Below are 12,515 nucleotides of genomic sequence, written 5' to 3' on the forward strand. Positions count from 1 at the left end.
GCCCACTGGGCGTGAAGCTCAGGGGCATTAATCCACAACGTTCAATTTGTAAATATGCAGGAGACTGAGTCAGTAGAAAAAAAAATAATTTTAAACATCTGTGGTATTCTTTCTGTTCCAGATTAATTACACTGCTTGTTTGTTGATGCTGACCAGAATTTTCAATCTTCTGGTGCTATGCTTGGAACGTCGTAAGTATTTTGTTATGTGTTTATCACTTATGTCCCCTGAAACTTTGTCTCTGCCACAGTCTGTCTTTCATCATTTATTTTAGGTACTAATTTTGTTCTTTTATTCACCTGCCCTAGACTTCTTGTTTTGCCTTTTATGCTAAGCAATATGCAACTCTTTTTCATCAAGTATTTATTATTACTTTGAAGAGATACCTTGTTAATACACAGTCCCACACACATACACATCATTCAATCAAAATGATGATATAAATGAAAATCCAAACACGCTGTTTAATCATTTGGAGAGGCTGATAATTATTTTCAATCAGGTAGAATTGCTCTGCCAGTTCAAAGAATTATTAATGAGAACTAAATCTGTTAATAGGTTGTGAGCAGCCCTTTTCTGTGAGTGGGGGAAGATATTAGGAAGGTCGTTCTAGAAGTTTCTATTTGGCCTTCGTATCATACCCTCACGAAGTCCATCCCCTCCCTCTGAATTAACCAAAAGTCCTACTGCTAAAATCTTCATCATGTGATTGTGAAGGTACCTTTCCTGACCGTAATCCTTGGCAGCTCAAACTAGAGGAGAATCACAAAGGTTCTGTTTTTGTTGTTTCATAAAATAGCCTAATTTGGAAATGAGAAATGGGCTTTGCAACATGTAAAGCAGCCATCATGCCACCTCCACCTTCAGTAGGCCTTGAGAATCATTCTCCCTTCTCTTCCCCTCCCTGCCAATCAGTGTCCGGGGCTTTCTGTGGCCCCAAGATGTTGAAAGAGCCCCTGTTTGGGGACTCAAACTGCCTTCCCCCCTCCCTCTTGGCCCCAAGAGTTCTCCTCTGACCCGAGCCTGCTCCCATGATCGTCTTTCCCTCTTTGACAAGCAGTTGAGGTGTTGGCCCACGCTGGGTTTCTTTGTAACCATGCTACAATCTACTTTATTCCCTGGAGATTTCTCTATTCAGGCGGAGGCTCTGTCCATGCAGCTCACTTCCTTCCTCCTCCTAATGATAAGCCCACACACCCTTTCTGTTTTGTGGGTTTTACTGAGAATCACCAAGGAGAAAAAGAGAAAGTAACAAAGTACCCACATGGAAGAGATGTGACAGTATTAGAACTCACATAATTGCTTCACTCAGCAGTTTCCATTGATCACTTCCCACACGTTGAGCAGTGCCCTCTGGGATCTCATAGTTATCACTTCTGGGCTATGCTTCTGAGATGATCTTGGACGTGGAACTCGCTTTCTTGGTAACTAGCACACTAACCTCTCCTCTAGACAAGGAGAGCAAAATGAAAAGCGGTCAGTGCTCTCTCCTTGGGTAATTTTTATTCCTCTGTAGCTCTGCAGATGGATAGTATATGTAACATTGGTCTTCTACCAATTAAGATCATAGAGATATTAAGATCATAAAGATATTAAGATCATAACATAAATTAAAATATGCACACACATACAATGTAACTCTAATAATAGATGAATTATTTGACATTGAGACTATTTTGAAAACATTAGAATATCTGCTCATTTCCTCATACTCCCCCTACCTCATCCCCTCCTACTATTGTGTTTTGACCAATGAGGGCTTTCTGTTCTAATGTAATCATTTAGCATCTATGTAATGATATGGTCATAAACTGGTTCTATCAAAAGGACAAACAAAAGCCCTTATCCCTGCTGTTTGCTGGTTTCTGTGATGTAAACCCTTTTACCATGGTCAATTTCAAGTTACCAACGATTTAACTAACAACAGCATTGAAGAACTCATGCAAGCTGGTCGAAATCAGTTCTCACACACCACTTGACCTTCTAGTCTTTTCCCTTACCAAAACTTGCTCTGTGCCTCATCTCTAAAACACTGTTTCAGAATTGTCTTTCATTTGGAAAGGCAACATAATGAGTGAATGCCAGCAGAATGTCAATGGCTGAATGAAAAAGGCTCTCTGTGTTAACCCTGCTGGGAGGCCTCCTGGAAGAGGGTCTCAACCCAATGGATGGAATCCACAGTCAATATTGGTGGGGCCCTTGGGCTGAGGGTGCACCCCTCAGTGGCAGTGCAAGGAGAGACAAGGATAGCCATGCTGAATGCCAGCAAGGGCACAAGGTAGCTGAAAGCACCGATTCCTAAACCAGCATGCCAAGGTTTGTGATATTGGGCAAGTTATCTGACCTCTCAGTGCCTTAGTTCTTCATTTATCAAACAAGGATAGTAATATTGTATTTCATGGAATCTAAGCCGTTCTCTATGTACAACACACCATTATTTTATGTGCCATTAAGAAATTTTAAAATGTTGCAATTATAGATTTTGTTTATTATAGTATCATTATTATTACAAAGAGATGAATGAAAATAAAAAGATGCAATGTTTAAATTTCCTCCTAAGGATAAGTATGAACTGAAGTGGATCTAAACTAGTACTTTTCAAGCTATTTTTCTTATAACCCATGACCTGAGGGACTGCAACAGAAAAGAAGTATAGGTGGGGTTAAGGGTGAGGTCAAGGCCAAGCAAGTGAAATGCTCAGTCACCTAACTTAAAAGTCAACCAAAGCAGCTCCATTTTTATCAACTGAAGGCATTGAATTTCAATGTAAGGTTTCATTTTAATTGTTCCTGTAATTAAATATATACAAGTGGTGTCCAGCCAGCTAACAAAACACTTGCCCCCTGATAGATAGGGACGTTGGCAGCTGCACCGGGATGATCATCCTCAATAGTAAGCTAAGAAGGATCTCACTCAAATTCCCAGATCCCTGAGTCCAAAAAGTTCTCTTGTTGGTCAGCTCCCTTCCTTCTCTCCAGCCTGCATTGTCTCTATGACCCCCCAGGACAGTTCTGTCTTGATCAGAGCTGTTTAAATTTTCAAGTCCAGTAAGCAAGGACTGTAGCGAGAAATTTAAATACCATAACAAAGTTTATACCCTAAACGTCTCTCTCCTGGTTCCCTTAGCAACAGCTCTTACTTTTTAGGACTCACCTTGGCTACACACTGCTTTAGCAATCATTTGTTAGACTGATTTCCAAAATAGCTCATATCCCTCTTAGAGCCACACATTATAAGCAGGAATTGAAGTAGAATGTTTCGTATTTTTGTACAGAAGTTTAAAATATCCTTGAAAGTAACATATGCTTGAACACAGGTTTAAAATCTCCTTGAAAGAGCCTCCATTGAGATCCAGGTCAATGAAGAATATATACACAGGTGGGCAAAAGTAGGTTTACAGTTGTGAATATGTGAAAGAATTTATTTGTGTATTGTTATTTATTAACTAGAGGCCCGGTGCACAAAATTCATGAGCAGGTACGGTCCCTAGGCCTGGCCTGCAATCAGGGCCATCTTCTCTAGCGGCCCACAGCTGGCCCCGCCCCCTGCCGCCCCCCCCACCCCCAGTTCTCCATTCGCCATCTGGTGATTGGAGCCTGCCTGCCGGGGGAAGGAACTGAGATGTCAGCCCACTCCTGCTCTCATCGCGGGTTACCCTCTGTGTGTGGGGCGATTGGTGGGATGGGGCCTTGGCTTGGCACCACCCGCATCCCCTGCCACCCACCTCTGGTTCCCTGTTTGCCATCAGGCGATCAGAGCCTGCTGACCAGGGAAAGGGACCGAGAGGTGGTCAGTGCGCCTCATAGTGACTGGTCGAGCAGTCATTCTGGTCCTTCTGTCGTTAGGGTCAATTTGCATATTACCCTTTTATTATATAGGATTATTGTATTATTTTCCATACAAACAATTGTAAACTACTTTTGCCTCACCCTGTATATGAAAAATAGTGTGTGTGTGGGAGAGAAAACACAAAAAGATACTAAAAGCTGTTGCCCTGTGATTTCAACTATATAACAACTATACATAGATATTAAGAATAATACCTGAAAATGAAAATAGTTAGAAGTATTGTGAAAATGGGAGGTTTAAAAATAACTTTGTGCTTTTGGCTGGTATTGTTATATTTGTTTTTCATTAAAAATATCAAAACACCTCTCATACATTCATTCAAAAACCTTTATTGTACACATAATTTGTGTTTAACCCTTGTTTACTCCACCCCATCCTCATCTTTTCTTCACTTTTCTTAGGTCCTCAGGTGTTTGATACATTTTTAATATCTGTGTTTGGCATGTATACACAACCAGGCTCTTGGATGGCAAGCAATTGTCTTTTTTCCCCGCCCCTGTAAACCTCATGTACTCCTCTCCTATGAATAGTATAATATTTGAGTCACATAAAATAATTTCAAGTTTACAACTTCAGCTAACATACCAGATGAATTACAGGGGAAAAAAATCTCCAATGCCTTCCCTAAGATAGTATAAAGAACATCTGAACTCCAGGGCCACTATTTTAAAAGGGATGCTGGTATTCATTTAGGATAAGAATAGTGTACCCATCAAGGTTTAGTTAGAGAAGCAGAACTACTATGAGTGATGGAGAAAAGAGATTTATTATAGGGACTAAACTTTACACAAGGGTGGAAGCTGGTGGAAAAGTAACTCTATGCAAGTCGCCTCTGTAACTGGTATTGGCCATGATGTTGTTATGGGACTGAGCCAGCAGTCAGGAAAGAAAGCTAAACATTATGTAGGAAGAACAAGGATGAACTGGAACCTGGGACAATGAACTGGAACTCATGAAAACAAACCGGAACTCACATCTGCCTCTCATCACCCTCAGTCTCAATGAGGAGGTGATGTGCACAATAAAGCCAACATGATTTACCACAGAGTTGAATACACATATGAACTCAGAGAAGCTGAAAGAGCATCTGGTAGTTGCTGGAGGGGCTGTGGCCATGTGTGGTCCACAAGTGAGCTAGCAGATCAGCACCAACTTTCATGACCTACCATTGTGCCTGGAGTTCCACACTCACCATCAGTGGGTAAACAGTGGCTGCTGCTTCATGCTCACCTTTCAAATCTTCTTTAAATGTGTCTAGTGTTCAATAGTAACCTGGAGCCATAAGGGAAAGGGACTGCGGGAAACATCGTTCCAGTTCAGCAAACTGAACAAAGCTACATAAGAGACCTCTCCACTTCCCTCCCTAGAATGAGTTTGTACAAACAACTGCTATAATAATTCTAAATTCAACCTAGTCCTAAGCTTGGCACCCAATCTTGAGGCCCTGGAATTTCCAGAAGACCCACTTAAAAATCTCATTCTCCTGCCTAAATTTGGAGATGGGAGTCAACATGATGGGAGATCCTTATAGAAAATAAATAGAAATCAAGGATTCAAACTGGGAACTACCTGAAATTATACTAATGGTCATGTCTTCTATTGCATAAAATATATACCAGCAATGTACTAAGGAATTTTCCCAAATGCCTTAATCAGCCTCCCTCCCTTTCTACACACACACACACACACACACACACACACACACTCACACACTCAGAGAGAGAGAGAGAGAGAGAGAGAGAGAGAGAGAGAGAGAGAATCAGAAGAAGGAGGAGATTGCTCTTTGCATTAAGCCATTTATGAATTCACTAGAAGCCTGGTGCATGAAATTTGTGCATGGGTAGGGTCCCTAGGCCTGGCCAGCGATCAGGGCCGATATGTGGGGTGACCAGCGGGGCAATCAGGGGGGCTCCCACTGGTACCCACCTTGGCTGGCCTGGGGCCTGCAGGCTGGGGGCAGCTCCTGCATTGAGCGTTTGCCCCCTGGTGGTCAGTGCACGTCATAGCAACCGGTTGTTCCACCGGTCGATCCGCAGTTTGTTCAATTTGCATATTAGACTTTTATTATATAAGATTACATGAGGCAGCAGCAAAACATTTACAGAGTACCTGACTAGCTCCTCGGATGGGCTAGATACAGTACTGATACAGTGTCCTCCATGGAGATGTCTTAAGGGAGAACTGGGAATTGTCACAATCAGTTCTCAATGTGTTTGAACAGATTGCTTCTATGTAACAGCCTCACACCTAAGCAAAATGCTGGCCACTGTCCCTGAGCCTGGGCATGGCCAAGGGCACATGCAACTGACACAAGGAGCACTCACTCTCTTAGGGATAAAACAGCCCCTGCAGAAGCCCCACCACCAGGTCACACCTGAGGCCTTTGGATTAAAAATGATGTACAAATATCCACCAAAAAGTTAGAGCACCAACTAATGGCATCATCACCAACATCATCATCACTCTCATTATCGTTTTCATGACTACTACTACCTTCACAATCTGCAAGTAGCAGGACTTTTTACATACTCCGACGTGGAGTCCAGCCAAATACCTGTGTGGGCTAGAGCCGCGGCAGGTCATAGCCCCAGTCAGTAGAGGGTGAGTGGCTGGATGAGGGCCAGAAAACACTCCACTTTTATTTCTACCACTCGGGAGGACGAGAACACTGTGCTGCATTGGTAAAGACCACTGCTGTGCTCTTGCCTTTCCAAACAGCAGGCTGAGCGTCATTATTTTGAAAACATGGCATTTTTCACATTCATGAGTTGGGTTGGGTTTTGTTTGGCGGGGCTGAGTCCTGTATAATGATTATTCACATATACCTGACTAACCACTTGCCAAATTAAAAGCAAGAGCCTCCCATCAGGAATTTTGAGGATTTATTTTCTCCACCACGAAGGCCTCATCGGGAATTACCAGTTAGAACCAGCTGGACGGCCGCAGCTGATTGCATGCACACGATTACCCAACAGTCCTTTCCACTACTTCTAAGAGTCCAGGCAGGTTCCTGGGAAGATGGATTCCATTGCGTGATATTAAGTTGAAGTAAGTTACGCACCCATTTGGATGCAGAGTATCACAATAACATCTGTCCTATTCGTTTCAGGAAGGTTTATTTGACTGTATCTGCTTTTATTCTAAAATAGCTAGTCAGAAGCTTGACCTGCTGTGGATGATGCCTTGTTCTATGCGAGTTAATTGGCAATGCCAAAAATGTGCCTAACAGAGGATTTTTACTGGGCGTTAAAGAAATATAATCAAGTGGACACAGCTCTATTGAGACAATCACATGAACTAGAGTCAGTGCATTTGGTCTCTCAGGTTATTTGGAGGCATGGCAAACCAATAGGTATTAAGTGTGGATATAAGTGGTAACAATTCTCAAGTTGAGTAAAAATTGCAACATTTCACTAACCCATAAGCAGCTGACTTTCAAATTTATCTCATTTTTATTAATGATTATGGTGGTATAAAAATTATGCTCATCAGTATAAAATAGATCAATTTCACTCATTTAATAGCATTTTCTACTATGCTGCACTAGAGAGTAAAAAGTCCATTATTGAAAAATCATATTTGTTTATTTGTCCTTTATTCTAGTCTCATAATTCTCTGACAAAAATATTGTCCTCAATAATAAAACATACACATTTGGAATTTGAAAATATATGACAATGAAGCAATGATCACATTTATATCTATTACATATACCAAAAATGTAATGCATTTGCTATATGCCAGGAATTGTGCACATTATGTCTGTTACATCTTTTAATCCTCGTAGCACTCCTTTATGTAAGTGCTATTGGCATTAGATCCATTTAATGCATGAATAACATCAGATGTGGAGGTAAGAAAATAGTCAAGGCTACCCTAATGGTAAGTGGTTCAGCTGGGATTTCAGTCACACTTCTGCTTCCAGAGTCTGAGCTCTTGGCAACCCAGCTCTGCTAGGGATTAAACTAGTGATCTGATTAAAGTTATGGAACCCCTCCTCAGAAAAATGCACCCCACCCCACCACATACACACAAACTTTCACTACATACAATTTCAGAGGGTTTCTAGGCCTCCTTACAGACCATCCAGAGTTTCCTTGGGTTCATAAGCCCCAAATCATAGAATTCTAATTTAAATATTCCCTGAAGTATCAACATGTGAGATTTGGTTGTTGTCTATTTAAGGAGTTGTGCTGTGCGAATGAAAACGTTGCGTGAATGTAGAGGAAGAGTGACCAGTATATTCGGACACCTAATGCTCACACACCAGACAATGGCCAGAGCAGTGAGTCAGAATTAAGGAGTCCTGCCCTAAGGGTGTCTACCTTAGGCTCTTCCAGTTCCTAGAAAGAAATGAGGAAGGGGTGGTCATTGTAAGGATACACACTGGAGAAAGAACCTCACAGAAATAAGAACAAGAACTGCGATAAGGCCAGACCTTTCCAAACATGACACCGGACCAGAAGATCCAAGACATCCGTCCAGATCACAGCATAGGAACATGTGGGTTTGACCCCCCCCCCAACCCCCGCACCCAAATGTCTCTCTCCTTGTCCACTCTGTTCCCTTCTTTCTGACCTGTGTATTCTTTATTCCAGATTGCATATCTTATCCCTCAGGGACTCCCACATGTAAGTATAACCTCTTAAGTTTTGCAAACCTCAGTTTGTTTCCTCAGAACTTCAGGTTCCAATGGCACTTCATGGTTACAACTACCTCAGAGCTTCTCGTGTCTTCTTTTGTCAGCTACTGTTTCCACCACTGGAATGAATGGGGTTAGTTGCCCATTCTTTAGGAATTTCCCAGTTCCAGAGCCTCACTGCAGCCAATGTGTTTTGTATGAGGCCATTCTGCAGGTTTTTAAGCAGCCTATGGTTTGGCTGTGCTTGTGAAGGCTGCCACCTCAATCCAATCAGATGCAGCTGATGGCAGAGAGGGTAGAGGATTCCTCCCTGGATCCAAACATGCCCCTGCCTGGGCATGTGTTCCTCACTAAATGCTAAATGTGGGCCCGGGAATTACACTATGGAGAGGTACAGTGATGCACTATCTGGTGTAGAGCCTCGGGATGGGCTGGCTCTGGGAGACACCAGTGCAACTTTCCAGACTTCGAACCAGGTCCACCACACCATTAGGTGGCTGTATGTTTAGAAAGGGGTTAAAGGGCAATAGGAGTCCTCACTATCGATTGGGGAAAACATCTGGATCTGAGACCAGCCAGGTGTGCCATCCGGGGTAACTGTGATTTTTGTGTCAAGCTTTTTAAGACACTCCATACTTCCTAGTACATTTCATGTGTTGCTCACTGAGACTTCTAAGGGGGAAGTAGCTAAATGTGACACACAGAGTTACAGTGTTAGAATTTTAAAGACCATCTAATCTACTCACATATACTATGGAGAGGGAGACAGAGAGAAGCTAAGTGCTAAAAGAAACACATTTGAAGAGTTCACAGTGGGGCCCCAATTCCAGGCCAATTCTTCCTTTTCACATCTCTATTGTTCACCACACTGGCTGTCCATTCCCTGCTGTCACTGAGTGCTATCAATGGGGAGTGAGGGATGTGAGAAGAGAGGAGACAGCCACATTCCTGACTTGGATGGGGGTGTCACAGAGTAAAATGCTCCGCCCCTCTGACTCCATTTTGTTTTAGCCTGCATTGTGCTCAAGACCTTCAGTGAACAGCTCCTGCTTTAGACTGCTAATCATTACAGGAATTCTGCTTGGGGCTTGAGTTCTTACAAAAACAGCCTCTCCCATTTACCCTTCCCTTGACATAAAAGAAGCCTGAACTCTGTACTTTCTGAAGATGGATTTGAGGATTAGGTCTCCCATCTTCTCGGTGGGTGCCTTCTCAATCAATAAACCTTTCCTACTCCAAACTCTGATGTTTTGAGTTTTGGCCTTTCAGTGTCAGGCACACTGGAGTTTGACAGGTAACAGAGGAAGTGGGCACCAGTAGGTGTGGTCTGGGACATCTGAGTAAGGTTCTGGTAAAACAGCCAAGCAGAAAGTTCCTGTAAAAAACTAGGCAGTAGATCCAGAGGTCCACAGGGAATTTGGCTGGGGATATAAACATCAGCATGTTAGGTAAGTGGCACTCAAAACAGAGAGATGGGAAGGCTGTCAGAATTACCCAGAAAGCTTTTCTCAACTGCACATATCATCCCCTTGAAACTCATAATGCCTTTCCTCCTCACCCCTAACTATGCTCCACTCCAATTCTTGAGCATGTCAGCTGTGAGTAGATTAAACCATTATCACTGGTGTATGAAGTGAAGGAGAGAAGAGCAGCAGAAGATAACACCCTTAGGGACACTAACATTTAAGGGATGAGCTAAAAGAAAAGAGTGGAGTTAGATCCTGAGGAGCATCCAAGGAGATGAAAGGAAAACTATTAGTGCAAAGTCTCATAAGCCAGGAGAAGAGCGAATGTCCAAAAGGGAGGTGTGGACAATCGTGTTAAACATAGTAAAGAGGTCATGTGAAATAGACCCCAAAAGTGTTAATACTCTCTGCACCACCCCCAGAGCTGTGTGTCAAAGACCAAATAAGGTTCTGTATGTGAAGGTGCTTCATAATATGTAAAATATTATGTAACATGAGCAGTTATAATGATAACTTAAGACAACTCAGTTCCCACCAACTCTAGGAGTCCCGCCCTGGACCTTCCTGAGGTTCCCTCAACACCAGGTTTAGTTGGCATGCGTCAGCACTAGAGCAGTTCCCAGCTCACAGGAGGCAGGGGCGTGTGCTGTGGAATGAATGGATGGTTAGAACTGCATCACTGTATTCCAGGATTTTCTTCAAAACATAACAGATGCAGATATAGGTTGCTTTTTTAAAAATAGAATCTGATATGCTTATTTCTTTTTCTTGTCATACCTTGGTTTCTGTTTTATTTTATGTCCTCACAGCTTAGGAAAAACTAATCACCTCCTTATAGTTATCAAAAAGATACATTAAAAAATCATTTCCTATAGAAAAAAAAAATACATTAAAATTTATTTTTTCCTCCTCCTATCTCCCTTCCTGCTGGGGACCTTGTGTCTCTCCAGGGCTCATGCTTATTGTTTGGTTTCAGCATGTTCATATCCAAATCAATCTGAACTAATTTTGCAAGTAAAATGTTTTGAGAGCTCACCCCAAGTGCTTTCCTAAATTTTAAACATTTAACATCTGCTTGGCGAACCTAATTCCTAGTCTTTGTAAGTCGACTCAAATCTACCAATTTGACTTGTCATAATTTATCATTTCAAAACCTATATTATTTATTGCCCTTGATTACATTATCACAGGTGTTCTCTGCTATTGATGTTTTTCTCAATTTTCTTATATTCTCTTCTGAAATCATCTTATCTAATTTACCAGGAGGTCATTTCCACTCTTTTTCCAGCTTTTGCAAACTTACTCCTGAACCTCCTCCTAGCTCTACTGCACAATTTTAAGGATGATAAACTCAGGAAGTTTATCTTCCAGCCTTACAGATTCTCAGGGCATTTACATTTCAGAGACCTATCTTTTATGAGCAGGTATTCTTGCAGGATGTTTCTTCTAATCATCTCCTCTTTTTTTCTCAGGTGCTTATTCAGTTTTTCCAAGGCAGAGAAGGGCTTTCCTGTACTTAGAGCACGCACCCCTCCCCCTTCGTGCATACCTCTCCTGAAGTACACAGGCCTTTCTCTTCCTCCTTTCATACCCAACAGGGAGGAGTGAAGAGAACAACCCCACCCTGCAACCTTTGGTACGAGCCTTCTACTGCTTTCAGCCTCACTACCCACCCCTTTTTCAGCCTCGGGGCTGGAAAATAGCAGATGGGGAGGGGGAACCAGTGGTTGCTCAGCAAATATAGTAACATAGACAAGTTTAGGAGACTCTCACAGGCCACTGAGCCCACCCTACAACCCACCAAGATGGAATGGATTTGTGCCTCTTCCTGCAGACATGAAGTTCAAGGCAGAACAAAGATCAAAACAGCAGGGCTGCACATGCCTTGCCCAGATGACATACAGATGCCTGTCAGTGTACTCCCAGCCCAGCTCAGGATTCGTTGAATTCCAGAAGCAGGAGGCATCCACATAGGTAGAGAGATATTTACCAATCAGAAGGTTGAGGAGCAGACAGTTTAGCACCAACCCCTTCCAGTGCTGAATTTATTCAGCCCCTGGGACTTCCAGTCTCATATCTCTGGATGCCACACTGACAAGAAAGAGAGGCCTAATTACCAGACTTGGGTCAAGAATTCCTGGACCAGTCAGCTACTGGTCAAAAGCAAAGAGTTAATATAGATGTGAACACTGGGGAAATTACTGTTGACCATGGAGCCATCCTAATCTGTAGTTATTGCATCCCAAAATATCAGCTCTTACGTAGAGAAAGTATTTGTTGCTCACACTCCCACATCTCAACCACAGGGTCTCAGTCCTCCCAACTGGCATGTTTTTCTCTAGCAAAACTCTTAAACATCCTTGTCCTTGGTCAGCAATAGAAATAAAAACTTTTGAGCTGCCTCATTTCTTCCAGTCTTTTAGAAAACAAAGGAACAAGAACAACTTGGAAAAGCCATCAGTTAAAATTGTATTATGCAAATAAGATAAGATAGGTAACATCCTAAGCCTCATTTTGATTATTTATAGAGTGGAAATAATTATATTTATCTCTTAGGG

Source organism: Eptesicus fuscus, chromosome 10 (assembly GCF_027574615.1).
Source record: "Eptesicus fuscus isolate TK198812 chromosome 10, DD_ASM_mEF_20220401, whole genome shotgun sequence".
Classification (NCBI taxonomy): domain Eukaryota; kingdom Metazoa; phylum Chordata; class Mammalia; order Chiroptera; family Vespertilionidae; genus Eptesicus; species Eptesicus fuscus.